Source organism: Bubalus bubalis, chromosome 19 (genome assembly GCF_019923935.1).
Source record: "Bubalus bubalis isolate 160015118507 breed Murrah chromosome 19, NDDB_SH_1, whole genome shotgun sequence".
Lineage (NCBI taxonomy): Eukaryota > Metazoa > Chordata > Mammalia > Artiodactyla > Bovidae > Bubalus > Bubalus bubalis.
Genome location: NC_059175.1, coordinates 23355860 through 23381538, shown reverse-complemented (window position 1 = coordinate 23381538; position 25679 = coordinate 23355860).

Genomic DNA, 25679 nt, shown 5'->3' with positions numbered 1-25679 from the left:
AGATCTCCTGTTGAATTTTTGGCAGAGTGAAGTGAAGCCCTCAGGAACATAGGAAAGGAACAGTAGAATGACTTGAAATCTTCTTATTTTGCGTGGGGCGGCTGTAGTGTCTGTTGGGTGGGAGACGTAAGCTAAGTGGTTTAAAGAAAAGGCATGGGAAAAGAGGTAACAACCAGTTTGGCTGTAAGAAGCCTGAGGAAGAAGATGGGGTGAGAGAGAGAAAGAGATGTGGTGGCTGTGGTGAGAAGTGGAAATTTGGGGAAAGAAAAAGAGGTTTACAGATAATTTTTAGGAAGTTTGTTGGTATGATAGCCAGTTCTCACAAAACCTGTAGAATACAAACCGCATTACTCATCTTACTTTGAAGTTGGGCTTGGACATATTTTTGGATACAAAAGTGGAAGATGGACCCCAAGGCAGCTGTTGGTGAGCCCAGTGCCAGCCCAAGGCACCCAATATGTTTAGGGTCCCTGGTGTGGTCATACTGAGGTTGACTCCCCAACCCTCAATCCATTGCTACATAATTAATCCAAGTCGCTCATGGTAACTGCTCCCTCACCCGGACTCTGTTGAGGAATTTGTGCCAATGAGATACCAGGGAAGGCTTGCTGGGGCTTTCAGAAAGAGAAGAAAGTGTTTCTCCTCTTTAAAAGGAACAGGAAAACATGTTGTCCCAGGTTGTGTAGCCTCAAGGGGAATTTGCCTTAGAGAGAAGCTGAACAGGTAATTAGCAGAGAGACAGGGAGAAGCTGGGGCCTAAAGACATTGTCAAGGCACTGGACCCAGCAACCCTGAAGTCTGCCCACCCTGTCACATGGGGTAATAAATAACTTCAAACCTGTGGGAGTCAATCTCTGTTACTTGCAGCTGAAAACATTCTGACACACACAGTAAAGTCTGAACAAGCTAGAGTCCTGGCAAACTGCTGAATTCCTGAACAGATTATTAGCCTGGACTCAGAACAGACCAGATGTTTAGATTGGACCTGAACTAGTTTAGCTCCCAGAACATGCTGTGTTCTCTTTCCAGCTCAGGATCTTTACATATGCGCTTTCCTCTTTCTCCTCACTCTGCTTTTTGGGTCCCTGACTTCGGCTCAACTGCAGGCCTCTAGTAGGGAGCAAGGGCCCAGAAAGATTTCTTTGGCCTGTCACATTTGAGTGGTTGCTCCTTCCCCGTACTCCCATGGAGCCGTGTGCTGTATTGAATTGCCTGAATCTCCCAGAGAAGGCAGGGATATATCTGTGTTGGTCACAGATTGGATGAAACTTGAAAACAGTACATTAAATAGAAGAAGGCACAAAAGACCACATGTTGTATGGTTTTATTTTCTTTGTTTATAAGAAATCTCTAGAACAAGCACATCCGTAAAGGCAGAAAGTAGATTTGCTGTTGGCAGGGGCTGAAGAGAAGGGAAATGGGGGGTGACTCCTGTTTGGTATGAGATTTCTTTTGGGGATGATAAGAATGTTCTGGAATTAGATAGTGGTTATGGTTGCAGATATCTGTGAATATACTAAAAACCACTGAATTGTATGCTTTAAAGAGGGGAGAGGTGGAAATTCCCTGGCAGTCCAGTGGTTAGGACTCCTTGATTTCACTGCAGGGGGTGTGAGTTTGATGCCTGGTTGGCCAACTAAGATCCCGCAGGGCTAATATAAAGGGCAGAGGGAGGGAGGTTATGCTATGTGAATTGCATCTGAATTAAAAAAAAGAAAGCACCTCCCCACTATTTTCCTGTTTTAGATGATGAAAGCAGCTAAAAGAAAAGGAAAAATATATACTCATTTGTTTAGTGAAATACTTAGAATTTTACAGTAAAAAATGTCATCTTAATTGTAGTATGTCAGTACTTCATTCCTTTGTGTGGCTGAATAATATTCCATTGCATGCATATATCACATTTTATTTATCCATTCTCAGTTGATGGGTAGTTGTGTTTCCACTTGGGGGCTATGCTGAATAATGCTGCTATGAACATTAGTAGACAGGTTTTGTGAACATATGTTTTCAGTTCTCATAGGTGCAGGCCTAAAAGTGGAATTGTTGGGTCAAATGGTAACTCCCTGTTCAGCTTCTTTGAGGAACTGTCAGGCTGATTTCCAAAGAGGCTGCATTGTTTTCCATTCCTACCAGCAATGTGTGAGGGTTCCAGTTGCTCCACATCCTAGTAAAGATCCATCTGAGTAAATTTCATTTAGGTAAACAAAATGCTGACCTGGAGAAACAGGAATGATACACCTCATACGTAGCTAATGTGCATGAGTCAAATAATCAGTAATGACCCCGCCAATCTGCCTTTTAACATCCAAGAGCTCATGAAGAAAAGGCAAAAGAAAGGCAAATGACTAACTTGGGAATGAATGATTGATGTTATCTGTTAATTTTTTTTTAAAGCATACATACTAGCTAAAGAGTCTGCAGTAAACTTGAAAGTTATACAGCAATGGCCTTAGCTTAAGCTTAAGCCATCCCCTGCTGGGGTTCAGATGTGTCTGGGCCTGTTTGGTGAACTGAGCTGCCAGAAACTAATTTTTAAGAGGAAGAATAAACTTGGGAAAGACAACTAATTTAAGGAGAGAGAGACTTAAACAGAAAAGCTTGTTAAGCTTTTGTTAGGAGGCATAGTTCCAAAAACATAGGACTCCCCAAACCCTGGTCTTGCCTCCATGTACCCAGGATTGAATCCCAGAAGAAAAAGGCCTGTATGTAAAATCTGAAAGCTTGATTTCCGTGGTTTGACTGTTTGTGTCCTCTTACAATTCTTATGTTGAAATCCTAACTCCACCATGTGATGGTAGTTGGAGGTGAGGATTTGAGGAGGTGATTAGGTCATGAGCTTGGAGCCCATTAGGTCATGAATGGGCTTAGTGCTCTTACAAAAGACCCCTCACAGAGTTCCCTAGCCACCTGTGTCATGTGACAGCAAGAAGTCAGAAGTCTGTAGTGCTAAAGAGGGCCCTTCCCAGAACCCAACCAGGGTGGCACTCTGACCTTGGACTCAAAGCCTCCAGAATTGTGACAAATTTTTGTTTTTATAAGCCAGCTTCCCAGGTGGCACTAGTAGTAAAGAACCCCCTTGCCAAAGCCAGAGATGTTAAGAGACATGGATTTGATCCCTGGGTTGGGAAGATCCCCTGGAGGAGGGCATGGCAATCTACTCCAGTATTCTTGCCTGGAGAATCCCATGGACAGAGGAGCCTGGTGGGCTATGGTCCATAGGGTGGCAAAGAGTTGGATACCACTGAAGTGACTTAGCACACATTAGCCATCTAGTCTGTGGTATTTCTGTTATAGCAACCTGAGTAGACTAAGACAATTATTCTCATCAAAAACTCTAAGACCCTGTGGACTGTAGCCTACCAGGCTCCTCCCTCCATGGGATTCTCCAGGCAAGAATACTGGAGTGGGTTGCTATTTCCTTCTCCAGGGAATCTTCCCGACCCAGGGATTGAACCTGGGTCTCCCGCATTGCAGGCTGACGCTTTAATCTCTGAGCCACCAGGGAAGCCCGGATGAAAGGTAGTACTGCCTTAATATTTCATTCATATAGATATGTTACATAAAAGGGAGAGGACCTTCCCCCATTTTGTCCCCAAACTTCATGACATCCAGAAGAGTCCTCTTTACGTTGGTACACTGAGGCCTCTGAGTATTAGAGGTGGTGGCAGTGGCAATGTGCCCGAAGGAGTTGTTGGCTGAGGATGTTGGAGGCAGGCTTGAGGCACCTTCACACATCTGCCTGGGGAGTGTGGGCTGGGCAGTTGATATCACTGGGGAGGGACAGGGCAGAGGAAGAGAGTGATGGCAGCCCAAGGTGGTTCCGAGCTTTTTGATGAGTCCAGGTGAGATGCTCTCTGGGGATTCCCAGAAGGGACCCTGGTGGGGACTAGAGGTGAGGCTAGGAACAGGAGACATATGGATCATCACTATTTGTATTTTCAGAGTACACAGCAATCTGGCCAGCGTGGCCTAGGGAAATACAGTCTAACCGCTATTGAAAAAAAAGGGGGGGGGGGAAATAAGTAGGTAACAGAGGAATGAGCCAAATTTGAAATGAATGGCTAAAAACACATTGTTCTTTTGGGATGACTGGTAATCTTGTAAAATAATAATTTTTCCATTCCAAGAGTCTTTGCTATTGTGATAGCTGATGTAATAAAGCTGTTTAGTGGCCTTTCCCACCATAGGTTGCTGTGTTGTTCTCACATCTGGGAACTTTCCATTGCTTCAGAGTCAAACTTTCCCACAGTTTTCTATCTGTTGACGTCTGAGGTTATAGATGAAAATGTAACTAGCGGTCAATGGCAGGAAAAGTAGGTGGCTGATAGAGTGTGTAATAATAAAAAAATGAAGCAAGTTCAATTTGATCCAAGATGTTGAGTTAACACAAAGCCAGTGCAATAGAACTGGCGAAGGTAGCCACACCCTGGGTTCTCCCATCTCATGAGGGAGGTAAGGGAAGCATGCGTCAATGCTGCCTTCTTGACCCCAAGGGAATGAGACCTTGTGATCATACCTGTATGTTTCTAGGAGGATGACATACATTAAATTCAGGCCAGTGCTCTGTTTTGAAGATATCATGCATTATTATCAGACTCATTTTCCATCAAAGGACACTTTCCAACTTTTAAGAAAGAGATATTGGGTTGGCCAACAATTCGGTCGAATTTTTCCATAAGATGTTATGGAAAAATCCGAATGAGCTTTTTGGCCATCCGTACAAACTCTCACTCCATGAAGTTCTTGAACAAGTTTGGGGGAGGAGTGTGGAGGTGGTGTTGGAGGAATACCTGATGAGTCATGATCAGAGAAGCTGCATATTCTCTCTGTGTGCGTGGGTCAGGGGCAATAGAGCCCAAGCATCCCTGGGCTTGACTGGGGAGGGGCCATGTAGCTCCACAGTCCCCACAAAAAATCAGACAGGCTGAGTTTTAGTCTCTTTTAGGTATTGGTTCTTGTCTAAAATGTATATTTGAATGTAGGGATTTGCTACCAAAGGGAAAAGAGAGGGCGTGAGAGAGAGAGATTAAGATTGAAAGAAGCCCCGTGTGCAAATGTTATAGTTCCTCAGGAGGGGCCTTCTCCTGGTTGAATCCTGGATGTTAATCACAGTCACAGCAAACTCGGTTGCTGTTTTCCTTACTCACACTGGGAATTCATCTGCTCCTGGCTCCCAGCACACAGTCTTGGCAATACTCGTCATGGCTGCTTTGTTTCTGAGCCGCGTGGTGGAAACTGAGCAGAGCCCTTGGCTGGAGCCGTCACATCAACCCCTGGCTGACCTTCCAAACTGTACATCTCCACGTAAAGGGGAAGGAGGCTCAGGAGCCCCGGAGAGGAGAGGGCTGACTGGCTGGTCCCGTCCAGAACTGGGGAAGCTCTGCTCAGGACAGCGGAGTTTACCAGAGTCAAGGAAGAGACACCAGCGATTCCTCTAGGGGTCAGAAAACTTATGGAAATGCCAAAAGATGACAAATCCAGAGGGCTTGGAAATTTGGTCACTTTTGCACTCAGCTCCCTGACCTTTGGAAATGACGCATTGCAGTATTGAGTCCAAAACCAGCTTTGATTGATTTTTGTCTTCAGCTCTGCAGTCAGGCGTTTTAAGACACTGTAGAGAGGTCTCCTAATGTTTTCCACACATCATAATGGCAGAAAACCAGGAGAGCGATAGTGACAGCCAGAAAGAATTACAAATAGGAATAGAAGACAAAAAAAAATGTGTGTGTGTAAGGGTGGGGGGACTTAGGGGGACATCTGTGGGTTTAATAAGTAACTTAATCTGACAATGCAAAACTTAACCAGTTAAGAGCAAACACAACCCCTGCCTCTTAAGGAGCCCTTACCCCTTCCTCGGGCTTTTGGGCTCTTGAGCTAGCAACAGGCAGACATGGCAGTTTCTGCTGGCTTCAATTCTGTCTGGCCTCTGGAACAACGGCCAAGCACTTGATCATTCAGCATTCCCCGGTCCTGAGCTTCCAAAGGCTACACGTGGCGTTATTGGGAGCTCTTTGTTATTAGTGGGCCTGGAATCTGCCTGCTGCACCCACATCTGGACCCCAGATGGTGGGGTTGACCCAGGTGTGCACTAAGCTGTAGGTTCCCTGTGATTATAGTCAGTCTGCCTGCCTAATCTTTTGCCTGGTCTCTGATTTTTTGTTTGTTTGTTTGTTTTTTAATTTTTGCATTAAAAAATATTTTTAATTGAAGGATAATTACAATATTGTGTTGGTTTCTGTCACGCATCAACATGGATCAGCCATAGGTATTATACATATGTCCCCTCCCTCTTGAGCCTCCCCAGCTTTCTCACTGGGACAAGATCTTGGTTCAGAGCTAGCTTGGCTGCCATGCCTGCCCTGGCTCCTGCCAGTCTGCTCATGCCATCTTCTCTCACTGCCTCTCCTCAACCCTACAAAAAAGTTGAGGCAACAGTACAACGGATAGTTATATATCTTTCATTTAGATTTACTAGTTGTTAGTACTTTGCCACACTTGTTTCTCTTTCTTCATCTTCCCATACACACAGACACACACAATTGTCTTTTTCTTTTGGCAGCACACCAATGGCTTGTGGGATCTTAGTTCCCCAACATCGGATTGAACCCACGCCCCCTGTAGTGGAAGTTCAGAATCTTAACTACTGGACCACCAAGAAAGCCCCACATGATTATCTTGATAATATCTTTTATGGCTATATATTTTTTTCAGTTCAGGATCCAATGAAGGATCACACATTGCATTTAGCTATCATGTTTCTTTAATTTTCTTTAGAACAGCCCTCTCTTTTTAAAAATCTTTCTTTAAAAGTGTTTTTTTGAGTATAGTTGATTTATGATGTTGTGTTTCAGGTGTACAGAGAAATGAATCATTTACATATATACATATATCTACTCTTTTTAAGATTCTTTCCCCATGTAAGTCAGTACAGTATATTGAGAAGAGTTCCCTGTGCTATACAGCAGGCTCTTATTATTTATTTTTTACCTAATAGCGTGTCTTGACTTTGATGTTTTGAAGAGTTCAGGACAGTTGTTTTGTAGAATGTCCACAGTCTGGATGTCTGAGTGTCTCTTCCTGGTTAGATTCAGTGGGGCCACAAGGTCCTTTTTCCATCCTCTGCATTGCTGCACACGCAGCATTTTTGGCAGTAATACCCTCTAGGTCTAACTTCCTCTAGGCGTAGGCTGTGCCCAGTGTCCACTTGCTTTCTTCTGTACATCACTACACAGAAACCACCTCCCCACCGTCCCCGCCAGAGGTGATGCAGCGAGAATGGCTGAGGAGCTTGTGTGCAGGGCAGACCTGGGCTCCCAAGGGCCTGGCAAGGTTGTTGCCACCAGATACCACTCTGACTACTCAGCCCAGTTGGATCAATTCTAAAGGGAAATAGCTTGAATCTTCTTCGGCTCCCACTTTCATTTGTCACAGATGAGTTCTTGCATATCCTGGGCTCTTAGAACTCTGTCATAGCCCAGTGGTAGTCAGGCTGAGGAAACAAATGGGGCTGAAATCCCACAGAAGCAACATTTTAGAGGTCCCATAGGTCCAAAGGCTCTGGATCTAAACTTTGATATGTGGACAAAACTTCTGTACCCTAGTGGAAACTCCAGGTTGCTGTGATGGGCTTCAGAGACAAGAAGAACCAGGAGAAGTTGGAACCAGACGTCTGGCTGAGTGCAGGGATTTGGCAGATATTAATGTTCTGCCATTAGCAAGGAAACCAAGTTCCTCCTTGGAAAGGAAGCAGGGGTACTATAAGTTCAAAAAAGTCAAAGTCAAAACCCAAACCCAGAGCTCACATGGATTGGAGGAGACCTGGAACTAGGGGTTCCTCCAAAGCAGGTAGCCTTTCCTATTGTCCTATGCATACCATGACTGAGCAACATGCTTGATGGATGGGAGACACCCAACCCTTGCTATTGAATGAATGGATGAATAACTAAATTTAGATATAATTTCTGAAGAAGCAAAGTCAAATTTAGTATACAAGAGTTCGATTTAATTGGGAGGATTTAAGAGTCGGTATCTGAGGGTATAGATGGGGAGAGATAGCAGAATATAGGGGAGAAGGCAATGGCACCCCACTCCAGTACTCTTGCCTGGAAAATCCCATGGATGGAGGAGCCTGGTAGGCTGCAGTCTTTGGGGTCACTAAGAGTCGGATATGACTAAGCGACTTCATTTTCACTTTTCACTTTCATGCATTGGAGAAGGATATGGCAACCCACTCCAGTGTTCTTGCCTGGAGAATCCCAGGGACGGGGGAGCCTGGTGGGCTGCCGTTTGTGGGGTTGCACAGAGTTGGACACGATTGAAGTGACTTAGCAGCAGCAGCAGGAGAATATAGAATTTTGAGAGACATACATTGAGGGCAACTGAGTTGGAAAATGGAATCGAGCCACAGTAAGTTGTTGAAATGTGTTATAATTCACCCTCGATTCACCTAACTCCAGATTTTTCTTTTATGATGAGCTCATTGGTGTCCTGGTTTTGTTCAGCTACTGTGTAGCCAGGAACGTGCCTATCCCATCAGGCACATGATCTGCCTCTGAGAAGCTGGGAAGTGGAGCCACAAAGATGATTTTTTCCCCTTCCCTGCCCAGTTACACGTGGCAGAAACAGAAGGTGAGATGTGGACACACTCATACAATATCCAGGCATTTCAAACATTATAAAGTGGCATGCAAGCTCACTCTCTAATATCATAAAGCTGGGAGGGAAGTCCAGAAGTGGGAACAAAGAATTTCCATGGAAAGAAAGCTCAGGAAGCTCCTAATAAAACATAGCTCAAACATAAAAATTTGACACTTTATTAAGAAAGGAAAATAGTGAGGGGTCGGTGACTGAGCCATGGACTGTGTTCAGCCTCTGGAGAGCTGGAAGCTTCCAAGGAGACCTGCTAAGACTGATACAGGGGCTCTGGAAGATCCCTTAATGGATGTAAGTGCTATGTAGGGAGAAAAAAAAGACTTGTCAGGTGATTCAGAAGAAAAGTATTTTTAAGTTGAGAAGAGTGCAATTGTATTACCATCACCACATTTAGAGATGAATAAAAAAGGCACAGAGAAAGGAAGTGGGCTGTTACTGGGCCTCCCATAACTACAGTTCAGCTCAACTTCCTTATATAGGTTTCTCTTTTGCACACATGCTCCTAGTTTAGGTTTCTAAAATCCATGGCTTTTATTTATAGGTTAAGCACACCCCAATTTTTCTAAATACTGAAGACAATGCTGGCCAGACCTTAATTTGGGTTATGGCCATGCCTAGTCCCCCTCCCTCCTGCTTTCCTGTCTGAGTCCCTTGAGGAACCTAGGTGCCCTCTTCGTTCTCTAAACTTTTGCAACTTTCTTATCCCCTTCTATCCTTTCTTTCTTCTTTCCTTCCTTCTTTCTATCTTTTTTTTTCTTTTCTTTTTTGCCAACGTGTCAGTGCAGCCGAGCCCTCCTGATCCCTGTTGGCTGCACAGACGCAGCTCCAGCTCTGTCCTTCTTTTACTGGGGAACTGATGTCAGCCAGGTTGGATTACAGCCCGGCAGCCGTTCTGCTGCTAATGAATTGGCATGGAGAACAAAACACTGCAACTCTCCTGGAACAGTTTTGTCATCTATAGTTGGAGCACAGAAAACCTCGGGGTTTGGAAAAGAATAAATGTCACTGGAGTTTGCTTATTTGCCTTTGGAATGTCAGGACCCCCAGTTCACCACACCCTGAAAGTTTATCTGATTACAGAACTCCTGCAAATAACAAAAGGTTAAAGGAAAACCCCACCCTTGTAGCATTTCCCTACTCATTTCCCACCCTCCAGGACTGGCTGGCAGGCTTGGGTCAGGAAAATTTTTATATTTATAGTCCTGTGAATAAGGGAACCAGACTTGGCCACTTCAAAAAGGCTGAGCGAATCTTGGAAAGCTGGGATTGAAAGAATGCTTAAGGAGCATTAAGGCCAATAGTCTCCTCTGAGTATGAGAAACTGAAGACAGAGAGGTTGCTGAGTGTTAAGGGTTGAATTGTGTCTCCTCAAAGTTCCTGTATTGAAGTCCTAACACCCAGGATCTCAGAAAGTAACCTTATTTGCAGATAAAATCTTTACAGACATACAAGTTAAAGTGAGGTAATTGGGGTGGGTATAATCCAATATGAATGGTGTCCTTATAAGGAGGAGAAGTTTGACCTATACAGGGAGAACGCTCTGTGGACATGAAGTCTGCAAGCCAAGGAGAGGGGCAGAGAACAGATCCTCATCTCACAGCCTTCAGAAGGCAACAGCCGTGCCAACACTTTGATTTTGGGATTTCTAGCCTCCAGAACTGTGAGACAATAACTTTTTGTTCTTTAAGCTCAGTTCATGCTACTCTTTTAGAGCCGCCCTAGCAAACTATTGTATCTGAAATCTCAGTTCGAGAATGGCCAGGTTTGGTCCTCTAACTCCCTTATCTAAGGATTCTTTCATCATATTGCCACCTGGATTAGATACATACTATTGAAGTACTACATTAGAGAAAACAAGAGTACTTTTCAAGAAGGACAGTTTGTCTAAGAATTTGAGGAGCAATGTCTCTGATTGTCCATGCTAGAATCTAGCTGGCAAATCCCTGCTAGAATCTTTATATGTAAATGTGTAAATCATAGGTCATGGTGAAACAATATTTATTCAACCAAAGTGACAATAAAAGATTTTTAAGGGCTTTCCATTGGTGCTTGTGGTAAAGAACCCGCCTGCCAATGCAGAAGATGTAAGAGACTCAGGTTTGATCCTGGGTCAGAAAGATCCCCTGGAGAAGGGCACAGCAACCTACTCTGGTATTCTTGCCCGGAGAATCCCATGGACAGAAGAGCCTGGCAGTATACGGTCCATGGGATCACAGAGTCGGACACGACTGTATCGACTAAGCATGCATCCACGCATGGCAAATACAGATCATTTAGAAGGCAAATGAATTCACAATTTGTTATCAAAAGTAGCTCAGCATTCCAAGAAAACTTTGTGCTCTTAACAGAGGGAAAGGGAACCAAAATCCAGTCCTGCGCTGGCCCACTCTCAATAACACAATTTATTTACCTATTTAAGTTTAATCCAATCCCCGGCTACAGTGTACAAAATTATTTTCTCAGGGCTCCCTTTCCACAAAGCTTCCACAATTTTCTGTGTCTATTTTAGTTTATCTCTTATTTTTCTGTTCCATTTAGAAAACCAGCTCTAAGACAAAGTCCCTCTTTCCCTTTAAGAAAATGTATTTCCATCTCTCATACCTTCTCTTGTTGAAAACACACATCCTACTTACCTTGTATACTGACATGTTTCCTTTATTATTTCTAGTAGCTTTAATTACATATTACAACTTGAACCATTAAAAACTCTCTAGTTAAAACCAACAAGCAGCAAGTAACTGTGAACTGTTTGTCATACCAGCATTTCCTGGTTGGCAAAGTAAGCTCTAGAAACTTACATTGTCTGGTAGCATAGTTTCTTTTCTCAATGTGGTGCCAGACACATGTCTAATAAACCCCAAACATCTTTAGTTTTCCTCTTGTAAGAACACAAAAGTAGACCTGTTTAGCAATTAACGTTCCAGTATGTTACTTTATTTGAAATCACCTGGTTATCCCATGAATTCTCTTCATTTAATTTAATTTTAGCAACACTCTAAAGTTTCAAGTTACCGAAAATCTGGAGAAACTATTTTAGATAGACATATCTAAAACATAATTACTCCTAAAGAAGTCACCTGAAAACTCTTATCTCATTTACCTTTATTTTATCATATGGAAATAACATACCAAGTTATCATACCAGCGGCAATGGCTGATGGCTTGATCACTGAAACAACCCTTATTTGTTGATATGGCAAGTGACATTCTTTGTCCACAATGAAAAGATTGTCACTGTTCTTAGGTTTTGTCTTTTTAATATAAAAAATTGTTTTATAAATAAATAAAATGTTTTAAAAATAAATTAAATTTTAAAATGCTCATGCTTTTACAAAATACAATTGATAGAAGATACTATATTTTAAATAATATGCTCATTTGCCAGAATTAAAAGCTGCCAATCATTTGCTGGTGTCTCTCTTTTACTGGACAGTGGGTGAGGGGAAAGTGTCATGAAATCCTAAATTCTGGGAGCCACTGATCACAAGCCCACAAGGGTTCTCTTTCCTTCTGTTAAGAGCACAAAGTTTCTTGGAATGCTGAGCTACTTTTAATAACAAATTGTGAATTCATTTGCCTTCTAAATGATCTGTATTTGCTGTGTGTGCATGTGTGCTAAGTCAGTTCATTTGTGTCCAACTCTCTGTGATCCCATGGACCATATACTGCCAGGCTCTTCTGTCCATGGGATTTTCCGGGCAAGAATACCAGAGTGGGTTGCTGTGCCCTTCTCCAGGGGATCTTTCTGACCCAGGGATCAAACCTGAGTCTCTTACATCTGCTGCATTGGCAGGTGGGTTCTTTACCATAAGCACCAATGGAAAGCCCTTAAAAACCTTTTATTGTCACTTTGGTTGAATAAATAAATATTGTTTTACAGTGACTTATGATCCTGTTTAATCAGGTGTTTTAAAACCTTTTGATATCTTTGACAAACTTCCTCTAGTAAAATTCTAAATAAAGTTCTTTTGACCTCCAGCTAACTTTGGTATACTCCAAAGGGCCCCTGAAACATCTCAAGAGACATATTAAATTAACTAGGATTATTTTTGTTAAATTACATGAAAACATTGTCAAATAAGTTGTGATAAACTTCTTAGGTTAGATGTCTTTAATATATTACAAAATTTAGAAGGCATTCCTAAAAGTCTGATATGTCTTGGTATAATGTTATCAGGCATAATTCTACTTATTACCTTAAAATGTTGTGGGTCAGAAATATCCAAATTCCTTGTCAATTGCATTGTAATCAAATCTTTACTCATGCAATTTTAAGTCTTATTGTTTATAATCATTGTTTTACTCTGATGCTTTTATAAAATAATCTTCAAGAAGATTCATAAAAAGGACTTTTTGACAATTATGTTTCTGATAACTTTTTAGATCATACCACTGAACTGGGTAAGAAATTACAAAACTTGAATGGCGGGACTTCTCTGGTGGTTCAGTGGCTAAGACACTGTGCTCTCTATGCTGAGGGCCTGGATTCAATCCCTGGTCAGGGAACTAGATTCCCCATGCTGCAACTGAAAGATCCTGCACGCTGCAACTAAGACCCGATGCAGCCAAATAATAAAATAAATACAACTCTAATGGAAAATCTGATGACTTCATCCAGATCAACAGGAATTAATTACTTATGACTGAATGAACTGAAAAATATGGTTTATAACTTTATGACTTTTTTTCTGAAATATACTGCCTTTTAATTTTTGTTTCCTAGAAAACCTTTCCTCTTACACAAATTATGACCAATAAAAAATTGATGAAGTATACCTTTATAAAAAAGATGATTTATCTTTTTATCTCTACCTGATCATTCCAGAACTTGGGCTTCTCCAGCTGCCTGCCTTGTGGACTTAATGGCTTATTGTGACCAGGTTATAACTCACTATACAAATCGTTGTTTTAATGTGCTCTCTCTTGTTGTTTTCAAACTATTTATGCCATGTGCCTCTTTCTGCTGCACTATGACTTTATTAATGTTGCTAGCTATATTACTTATATCCTGTTTTATAAGACTGTTGCCTCCCACATTGCACAATGTGTAATTAGGCCTCCAATAAAATTAATGATGTCTCAAGACAGTTGATCATATATATAACTCTACATAGAATAATTGTCATAGTGCAAGTCTAGCTATAAGAGGAGGCAACAAGGGGAAATATTTCTTGGATTATACTAAACTAGTAAGATCCAGAGAATTTTGGGTTGTTAGCACAGAGTGGCCCATCAACAGAATTTTCATTTGGTCTAGGAAAAAGACTTCCTAGTGTGTTGGGACAAAATTGCTCATGAAATACCTACCCAATGTTGTTTGATTTATGACCAAGATGAGGCCCTGTAGACAAAGAATATTGCCTTATCAACAACAGGATGTTGCAACTATTCGGTCATCAGCCACTGCAGCTGCCCCCGGCAGTGTACCCTGAAGGGAGTCAGGATGGAGAAAAGCAAGATACTGGCCCTAGGTAACCAAGATCAAAGGAATATCATAGGAGTAATTTCACTAAGCCCAGACTCCTACATCTTCTCATACATGCTAAGTCCATCAGTCTTGTCGGACTCTTTGGGAACCCATGGACAGTAGCCCACCATGCTCCTCTGTTCATGGAATTTTCCAGGCAAGAATACTGGAGTGGGTTGCCATTTTCTATTTTATCTTCTCATACATAGTAAAGCACTAAATTCATTAACTTGAGTTGTCTGGTTTAAATTAACAGTAATCGTTTGATGTTTGACTACCTGTTTTTTGTTTGTTTTGCCAAAGCTCCTGTGCACTCTGACTCCTCCCTCACTTGTTCAGCACAGTCCCTCAGAACTATCTGAGACTTATGTCCTCAATCAGTCTGTCCAGTAAAACATAGTTCACAGCTTATAGGCTGTGGTTTTTTTTTTTTTTCAGTCAACACCATCAAACTACATTTGATAATCCTGAAGTGAAATACTTTTTGAAACAAGGTTATATTTACCATTTCTTCAAGTGCAAAAATCACAACATAATATTTTATTTATCACTGCTGCCTCTGGTACAGTTACTGGCACTTGAGCCAACCTGTCCACTGTCCCAGGCTCTTTTATCTTTTAGCAAGCCCGGAACCCCATGGCTTCAGCTAGATGATGTCAGATATGACAGGGATTTTGTGACCCGGGATTCACCACTTCCCTTTATAGCTCCCTTGTCTCTACAAAAACAGAAGAATCTTTCCTTCTTTTTAACGAGTGAAGAATTAAAATTCATTATTGCTAATAGGAAGCTCCTTAAAATGCTTTGTTTGCTAGTATCAGTTTTCAAAAAGATATGTCCTCCCCCACTACGAAAGTGATGTCTTAGTTTCGGTTCTTCCAGAAGCAGATTCTCAGTCACGGATTAGCGTGCAAGAAGGTTTCTGGAAGGTGATCCTGGTTGGGGGAGGGGGATATAAGGCAGTTAGGAAGGGGATCTTGGTAGAGGAAGGGAGATGTGAAACAGAGGAGCAGTTCATAGGGAGGAAGCCTTAACGAGCCCACTGCCACTGGGGCAGCTGGGAAGCTCTTGAAAACTGCAGAGTGCCCCTGAGAGGGTTGTAGCATAATTCCCACCTGTCGCTTGGTAAGTGCTGCTCCTGAGGGCATAAATCGCCCAGCACTTGTCACTTACCCCATGACCAAGCCACGTGAGTCTGCAGCCAGAGCAAAATCTTTAGGAAGAGTCAACAAAAGTCGCCTGCTTTAATCATAGCAGAGAATGTAGGTGGGGGACCAAAGGCATCTGCTATCTGCACTTATGCAACCTCTGAACTCTTGATATGAAATCATATCATGGACCCTGCCCTTTGACAGAAAAAGCAAGAAGAACTATGACTCAGCTGTAAAAGGAAAAAGGAAGGGTCTTCTTCCCCAAAGAGCCACATCCTAATTTCCCACGGGTGGCCGGCCAGACCGCCTTAGATAACTCTTGTCTCAAATCTGTGGGCAAGACCACTGATGCACTTCATGACGATAAAATGCATATATTCAAGACAAAAATCTTCCACTAATACCGTGGGACTTTTACTAACGATGACCTAGACCAGAGATGGCAAACTGATTACACCTGTGTGTCAACCCTGATCCATTGTTGGTGGCTACCCAGAGAACTGTGTTGAGAAGAACTCTGGAAGTGTTTGTCTTTCAATCATTTCCATCTCTTTGAGACCCCATGCACTGTAGCCCACCAGGCTCCCTCTGTCCATGGAATTCTCCAGGCAAAAATACTGGAGTGGGTTTGCCATGTCCTTCTCCAGGGATCTTCCCTACTTAGGGATCAAACCCGGCTCTCCTGCATTGCAGGCAGATTCTTTACTGTCTGAGCCACCAGGGAAGCCTGAAGAATTCTGAAGCATGGAAAGAGAAAGTGGGTTGATCATGGATTAGGACAGCTGGATACCAGTACATAAGGGTGCAAAAAAAAAAAAATCACCAAAAAACTTCAAAATTCCACATATAATGAGGCAAAGAAAGTTGTATTCTGCAGATCTTTTCAGGAACATTATATATGTACATATGCTATTGGAGGGAATATTTTCATAAGATCCTTGGAGGTTGTGTGTGGGTGAGACACACAGTGAAACCCTCAGAAGGCAGCATGCTCTAGTTAAATCATGAGTAGGAATCGCGTTGGAGAAGGCAATGGCACCCCACTCCAGTACTCTTGCCTGGAAAATCCCATGGATGGAGGAGCCTGGAAGGCTGCAGTCCATGAGGTCGCTGAGGGTCAGACACGACTGAGCAACTTCACTTTCACTTTTCGCTTTCATGCATTGGAGAAGGAAATGGCAACCCACTCCCGTATTCTTGCCTTGAGAATCCCAGGGACTGGGGAGCCTGGTGGGCTGCCACCTATGGGGTCGCACAGAGTCGGACACGACTTAGCAGCAGCAGCAGCAGGAATCGGGTGGGTGGAGACAGTCTACTTTTGTGGGGGGGGGTTTTGGCTGCTTTGTCTTAGTGGCAGCATATGGGCTTCTCTCTAGTTGTGGCACCTGTGCTTCGTTGGTCTGCAGCATGTGAAATCTTAGTTCCCCAACCAGGGATTGAACCCATATCTCCTGCATTGGAAAATGAATCCTTAACAGCTTGACCACCAGGGAAGCTCCAAGTCTAGATTTTATTGTTGACATGGTAGGCAAAATTACATTAAAAAGCCTTTTAAAATGTCCTAAAGTCACTAGTATCTGGGCCCTCAAAAGCTTAAAGGCTGTACAGTAAGCCCCCAAATGCATATATGATACAGCTGTTCTACTGTAATACATGATCCTTAACTAGCGTTCCAAGGTGTCCATAGGGGTCAGGTCTGGTAAGCTGAAGGCTTTTATTTTGCTGAGTGGTGGTATAACCTGGTGGCTGCCCTTAGCTGCTTTTCTTACACTTCCCACACCTAGTGCTCTGTTCTTCCTCTCATTTTCAATATTCACAAAATGAATGTTAGGTTCCCATCTCACATAGTACAGAAAATTACATTTCAGATAGATTAATGAGCCACATGAAACTGACCACAGTTATTTTAAAAACTTAAATGGGGGGGGGTGGTGTTTACCTGGTGGTCCAGTGATGACTATTTGGCATTTTCACTGCCATGGCCTGAGTTAAATCCTTAGTCAGGGAACTGAGATTCTTCAAGCCATGTGGCATGACCAAAATAAGAAAAAAAAAAAAAAATACTTAAAAGTTTGAAAATATCCAGTGTTGGCAAGGATGTGCTGTCATGGGTACAATTTCCTAAGAGGACTATTTCTACTAAAATTTTTATTTAATTTCTGGTTATCTATTCTGAAAAATACTAAGTAAATACTAAGATACCTATACAAAGTTATTCTTTGCAGTATTATTTATAATAGTGAAAAAAAAAACTGGAAATAACCAAGATAGTCCTCAAAGAAATATGGCTAAATAAAGATGCCTCCGTATAGGATGTTACACAACTTTTTAAAAAATGAAGTGAATGTATACACATTGAGAGGGAAATAGTTCTAAGACACATCAAAACTTACTTGAATTCAGCATCTTCATGTGTAAGATGGGGAACCTGGACTAAAAAAATCTCTTAGATTCCTTCGTTCTATAAAAAGGGAAGTACATCATATCACTCAAGAATTTTGTGCTCCCTGAAATAGAATTGTGCCCTGTTCAACTTTTTCCCTTGGAAAATCTAAAATTCACAAAACCAATAACTCCCTCTCTACTTTTTCTCCTTTCTCAAGGTTAAATCTTTCTTTCTCAATTCAGATGATCAAACCATCTGAAAATCTAAACATCAATAATAGAACTCTGAGAGTAAATATGTTCAGATAGATTTACTAAGCAAGAAAACCCTGAATGCATGGGTTTCATAGATAATACTCCAGAGCCAGCAATTCAACTGTTCACTGTCTACACCTTCTGTGTGCTCTTGGTGACATCGATCAACAATGACCTGACTGGCCAGAAGAGGGCTGTGTTTATATGGGGAGGGGAGGCCTATAAAGATGTCACCAATGACTGGGATGTCCTGGACAAAATCAGTTCCAGTTAGAGGGGATTCCAAATTTACATGTGTCAGAAACAGTCTCCTAGGAACTGATAACATGGAAAGGATTTTATTTTAAACAAGCAAGAAAGATAACCCGGGGAAGCAGAAGTTTAATTTCCATTCTGACTAGATTTCCATAACCACTTGAGAACCCAGAGTTCCTTTGTTGCCCGGGTAGGAAATCTGCTTAACCTTTCTGGGCCCCAGCTTCCCATATGGAAAGCAGGTATGGAACTTCTCACTCATCTTTCAGGATCATTTTGAAGAAAGGTGAACATTAGAAAAGCCTTCTGAAAACAGAAGAAATACATCAATCACTGAAGGAAAACGAGGACATAGAACATAACAATAAATTATCTATTGCCTAAGAAAGTCATGGATCCAATACAGACAATCATTTTTGTTCTTGTTTACAGCCAGCAAGGCCTCTGAAGTTCATTAGAGTCTGGAATTACTTCATACACTGCACTGGAAATTTGAAAGGAAAATTTCAAGAAATTTTAAAGGAAACTTCCAAATCCACTAGCTAGTCTGTTCTTCACTAGATGTCAGCTGGATCATTTACTTTTAAAAATTGGGCTGTATTTTGCACTGGTTGAGCCAAATTCTGCCTCTATCTCTGAGCAGTTCTTGCTGCTGTCGGTGTAGCTGTGTGTGGACAGGAGAAGAGAATATGGCCCATTGTCCTTCCAGATGCAGATTATGGTCCTTATTCAACAAAAAACATCTGTCTTCCACACAGGCCAAGTAAGAACAGACTGTAAAGCCAGACTGATCTTTTGTGACATGGCACCCCACTCTTGCAGGAATTCACATTGTGGTTGGTGATTAGCTAAAAAAAAAAACAAAAAACAAAAAAAACAACGGATTCTGAGAGGCACATAATTTGTAATTTTTCTGTTTTGAGGACTGTGCCAATGCTAAAATTGCAATTCAATTTTACTTAGAATAAACATAGTTTTTTGAAAGAGAGAAAGGATTTTGAAAGAAGAAATTGTTATTGGTCTGACATGGCAGTACATGACAAAATTTCGTGCTTCATTACATCATTCTCTCTGGACCTTTGGGAAACCGATAACCAATAAAAAGTAGCCTTAGTAATATACCTGATTTCATAACTTTCTATAGTCACTGATCATTCTTTCATTGAAGGTATGAATGGCTGAGATTAAGTGTTGGTGGACTACATATAGATCACACTCTTCAAATTAATAAAATACATTTGATACCTATCTACTTGTAGAATAATACTATAACTTTAATCTTATAGTTCTCTATTCTTTGTGTTCCTACCCCTCTCCCAGCATTTCAGCAGCAGTGAGGGCTTTTGTTTTGTATTGCTCCTAATGTAGAGTCTAAGCAGCTAAAATGCAGAGAAAGAAACTGACTCAATGCCTAGCTTTGAGTTTTAAAAACTTGACTTTGATGATCAAGAGGAAATATGGAAGAGGGTGCCCAAGTTACTGCACCATAGAGTACTCTAACTGATGGTTTTTTGTTGTTGTTGTTGTTAATAGTAGTTCTTAGAAAATGTTTTCTGTCGTTTTATGACTATTAGTCATTTATACTTCTTCTTTTGTGAATTATCTATTTTTATGTTCTTCCCATTTTTGAACTGGAATTTTAGATTTTTCTCCATTATTTACTTCCATGTTGATATGTCGTTATATGTAGCCAATATTTTCCCAGCTTGATATTTATTTTTAAATGTAGCTTATGATTTTTTGATCTGTAGAGTTTAACAATTTATGTAATCAAGTATACAGTTTCTCCCCCCTACCCTCAACCACCATATAATTTCCTCCATGGCTCATAGTTCTTATCCATTCACACCTGAGACAAACATTCACTCATACTTTTCTTCTATTTTGTTTGTTGCTTGATTTGTTACAACAAATTCTTTTTCTAGGAGGTATCTTATTCATTCCATTAACAAGTATATCTTGAGTGTCCATCTGTGTGTGACAAGGTAACAAGATAAAACAGTCAACAAAACACCTAGAGAATCAGTTCAGTTCACTTGCTCAGTTGTGTCCGACTCTTTGCGACCCCATTAATCGCAGCACGCCAGGCCTCCCTGTCCATCACCAACTCCCGGAGTTCTCTCAGACTCACGTCCATCGAGTCAGTGATGCCATCCAGCCATCTCATCCTCTGTCGTCCCCTTCTCCTCCTGCCCCCAATCCCTCCCAGCATCAGAGTCTTTTCCAATGAGTCAACTCTTCGCATGAGGTGGCCAAAGTACTGGAGTTTCAGCTTTAGCATCATTCCTTCCAAAGAAATCCCAGGGCTGATCTCCTTCAGAATGGACTGGTTGGATCTCCTTGCAGTCCAAGAGACTCTCAAGAGTCTTCTCCAACACCACAGTTCAAAAGCATCAATTCTTCGGTGCTCAGCCTTCTTCAAAGTCCAACTCTCACATCCATACATGACCACAGGAAAAACCATATCCTTGACTAGATGGACCTTTATTGGCAAAGTAATGTCTCTGCTTTTGAATATGCTATCTAGGTTTGTCATAACTTTCCTTCCAAGGAGTAAGCGTCTTTTAATTTTATGGCTGAAGTCACCATCTGCAGTGATATTGGAGCCCCCCAAAATAAAGTCTGACACTGTTTCCACTGTTTCCCCATCTATTTCCCATGAAGTGATGGGACCAGATGCCATGATCTTTGTTTTCTGAATGTTGAGCTTTAAGCCAACTTTTTCACTCTCCACTTTCACTTTCATCAAGAGGCTTTTTAGTTCCTCTTCACTTTCTGCCATAAGGGTGGTGTCATCTGCATATCTGAGGTTATTGCTATTTCTTCCAGCAATCTTGATTCCATCTTGTGTTTCTTCCAGTCCAGCGTTTCTCATGATGTACTCTGCATATAAGTTAAATAAGCATGGTGACAATATACAGCCTTGATGTACTCCTTTTCCTATTTGGAACCAGTCTGTTGTTTCATGTCCAGTTCTAACTGTTGCTTCCTGACCTGCATACAGATTTCTCAAGAGGCAGGTCAGGTGGTCTGGTATTCCCATCTCTTGAAGAGTTTTCCACAGTTTGTTGTGATCCACACAGTCAGAGGCTTTGGCATAGTCAATAAAGCAGAAGTAGATGTTTTTCTGGAACTCTCTTGATCTTTCCATGATCCAGTGGATGTTGGCAATTTGATCTCTGGTTCCTTTGCCTTTTCTAAAACCAGCTTGAACATCAGGAAGTTCATGGTTCACATATTGCTGAAGCCTGGCTTGGAGAATTTTGAGCATTACTTTACTAGCATGTGAGATGAATGCAATTGTGTGGTAGTTTGAGCATTCTTTGGCATTGCCTTTCTTTGGGATTGGAATGAAAACTGACCTTTTCCAGTCCTGTGGCCACTGCTGAGTTTCCCAAATTTGCTGGCATATTGAGTGCAGCACTTTCACAGCATCATCTTTCAGGATTTGAAATAGCTCAACTGGAATTCCATCACCTCCACTAGCTTTGTTCGTAGTAATACTTTATAATGCCCACTTGACTTCACATTCCGGGATGTCTGGCTCTATGTCAGTGATCACACCATCATGATTATCTGGGACGTGAAGATCTTTTTTGTACAGTTCTTCTGTGTATTCTTGCCACCTCTTCTTGATATCTTCTGCTTCTGTTAAGTCCATACCATTTCTGTCCTTTATCAGGCCCATCTTTGCATGAAATATTCCCTTGGTATCTCTGATTTTCTTGAAGAGATCCCTAGTCTTTCCCATTCTGTTGTTTTCCTCTATTACTTTGCATTCATCGCTGAGGAAGGCTTTCTTATCTCTTCTTTCTATTTGCTTATATCCGTCCTTTTCTCCTTTGCTTTTCGCTTCTGTTCTTTTCACAGCTATTTGTAAGGCCTCCCCAGACAGCCATTTTCTTTTTTGCATTTCTTTTCCATGGGGATGGTCTTGATCCCTGTCTCCTGTACAGTGTCACGAACCTCCGTCCATAGTTCATCAGGTACTCTGTCTATCAGATCTAGTCCCTTAAATCTGTTTCTCCTTTCCACTGTATAATCATAAGGGATTTGATTTAGGTCATACCTGAATGGTCTAGTGGTTTTCCCTACTTTCTTCAATTTAAGTCTGAATTTGGTAATAAGGAGTTAGAGAATAACAATAGGCAATTACCAAACAGTAGAGGAGGGATGGGGAAGGAGGTTTGGCTGCTCTTGGTACAGTTTTTTTTTTTTTTTTCCTCTAATTGGAGGATAATTGCTTTACAATATTGTTCTGGTACAGTTTCGAGCCTAGTGAAATTGATCAGGGTTGAGTGCCACTGAAACCTTTCTAAACCTAGCTGTTTTGTTTGTTTTTTTCTCAGAAAATTCCCTTGTGTTAACTTGATAAACAACTTCTGCTGCAGGCTAAATCTGATTAATTTAACCATAGAGCACAAATCATGCCCCAGGTACTAGGCAAAAAGCCATCAGAAACAAAGGATCTGAGAGAACTACTTGAGAAGGTCTTACAGAGAAAACAGAATCAACAACAACAACAACAACAAAATAACAAAACAACCTTCACCAAGATTTCAACCAGGATTCAGAGTAGCAGAGCTGTCTGAGATGATTTAGACTTGGCCTTTGCATAATAAACAATAAAGGAAACAGAACAATCAGTGAATGAGAAAAAAAGGAGAACAGTCTTAACTGTAGTTGAAGAGAGGGTCCGAGTATTTCAAGAGAGTGCCATCACCCAAATTTAACCTGACACTACCTTTGGGCTCAGCATGTGGCTTGGGAGGTGCTGGGTCCAATGGGCAGGAATTAGAACTGCTCTGTGGGAGCACGATTTGCTGCTAGGCCTTGGGCAATGGCCTGACTGGAGGTCCCAGGGCTGGCTTGTCCCTGGAAGCTGTCCCAGTTGGGCCTTATTGCTTAGTGTTTCAGAGCTGCTGTGTGCTGGACTTGCTATCACATTTCATGCTGTCCCCTCCTATGGCACACACAGAATCACCCTTGGACATTCAGTCGTAAGAAATCCCTGGAAAATTGACAAGGGAGGGATGGGGAAACTGCAACCTGCTGCTGTGATTTGTAAGTTGGTGAGTCTGATTGTTAATTTTGTGTCATTTTGGCTAGGCTATGATGTTAGATATTTGGTCAAACACAGCTGGGTGTTTCTGTGAATATCCTTTTAAGATGAGATTAAATCAACAGACTGAATAAAGCAGATCACCCTCCATAAGGTGGTGGTGGTGTTCAGTCACTAAGTCATGTCTGACTCTTTATGATCCCATGGACTGTAGTATGACAGTCTTCCCTGTCCTTCATTATCTCCTGGAGTTTGCTCAAACTCACATCCATTGAGTTGGTGATGCCATTCAACCAAGGTGGGTGGGCCTCATCCAATCAGTTGAAGGACTTAAGAAAAAGACTCACATCCCTTAAGGAAGAGGAAATTCTGTCAGCAGACTGCCTTCAGTCTGGAGCTGTACACTCAACACTTTCCTGGGTCTCTAGCCTGCCAGACTGCCCTGCAGATTTTGAATTGCCAGCCTCTACAGTCACATGAATCAATTCTTTAAGATATCTTCTAATCTATCTGTCTCCTCTTGGTTCTATTTTTCTGAGAACCCTGACTACCATGGTGAGTAAAGAGCTCAAGTAACCCTATTTTGGGCTTAGAATAAGGAAAGAACTGAGGAGTAGTACATCCCCTTTACTTTTTATTTGTATGAGTGAGTGTTGGGTGCTGTTACATCAGACTTTTTGTGACCCCATGGACTGTAGGTTGCCAGGCTCCTCTGTCCATGGGATTCTCCAGGCAAGAATACTGTAGTGGGTTGCCATTTCCTTCTCCAGGGGATCTTCTCAACCCAAGGATCAAACCCATGTCTTCCGTGTCTCTTGCATTGGCAGGCAGATTGTTTACCTCTGAGCCACCTGGTAAGCCCTTTTATTTGTATTGTACACATGTTACATAATCATAGTTCATCAAAAGAGTCAGGACTAACTAGGACTAAATAGTCCTGATTTGTATGATGTAATTAAATGCATCAATATTTTGTGTTTCTGTGATTTCCAGATGTGTTATCACCCACACTCACTTGAAAACCACTCATCTGACTATACAAACAAAACAAGAATTCTTTCCCCAACTTTCTGCTATGCTTTTCTCCTTAAGTTATACAGCCCCTCGGTAGGAGGAGTCTGGCCAATTCCATCAAGTGGTTTCAGAAATGTAATGATATAATCCTGAAGCTGAGCGTTTGTACAGTATTTCAGTTTCGTAAGGTGTTTTTATATAGTGTTATATATATTCTTCGAAATAACTACATTCATTAGGTTAAAGGGATGTAATTATTCTAATCACCTCCATTTTGTCAAAGAAGAAACTGAAGACCAAGAAGTATGAATGTGTCATAAAGCTAGTCTATAGAGTGAGACTATGGCAAAGCCAGGATTAGAAACCAGTTCTCCCATGGTTCACATAACACTTTTTCTTACCACCCAAACATGCATATCATCAGGTAAGCAAACTCTTTGCCAGATTAGAGTGAAAACTCTGCATTCTAAGGAGAAAATCTATTGTCAGTGATTTTTGACAATGAGATGAGAGGAAAGGGAAGCCAGGGCAGTGGGAACCATGTTTAGTTAGGACTGAGGATAGCTAGAGAGCTGCAAGTTCAGGAAGTAACTGGTGAGTCATTTCCATTTTTTTTCTTTTTTATTTCATATTTAACATTGTAGCTTTTATTTGACCCAGGATTTACAAAATCAAACACAAAAAGACAGGAAGGTTCTTTGAGAGTAAGGAATGCTGTTGTTATCTTCACAGGACCATTATCCAGTTTTGTATGGTGTCAGGTTCTTTTCCAGACTCTGTTCTCTTTACCTTGATGTATAATTGTATTATTTACAATTTACCATTTCCTCTTTACTATATATGATAGAATACAAGCAAAGGGTTTTCATAAACTGCATGTCCTATGGAAGTACAATCAAAAGGCTAACTCATTCCCAGTACCACACTTGTTTACACAATTCCTTCCCCTTTCTTTTTTCTAATTTTGCTAAAAACAAAAAAGAAAACACACACACACACAAAAACACCCCCCCCCAAACAAAACAAACAAACAAAATCTCTGGGAACTTCCCTGTGGCTAAGACTCTGCAGTGGCAGGGCAGAGGTCCTGGGTTCAGTCTCTGGACAGGGAAACAGATGCCACATGCTGCACCTAAGACCCCCACAAAGCCAAATCATAAATAAATAAATACTTAAAAAAAAAAGCAAACGCAATGAAGAACATAAAAGCACCTGGGTTTTGATAAGCATAATACAGTAGTTAAATTTTACTTATTTTCTATTTAGTTTATTAAACATTTTTTCTAATAATGCAGGATATAAAAATATAAAATAAGTTGACAGTTAACTTGCCAGAGATTGAAGCACATCAAATGTTAGCTATGATAACTAATTCTAAAGTACATTAATAAAAGTTTTAAATAACTAGAATCAAGTACTTAGAATGTATGATTTA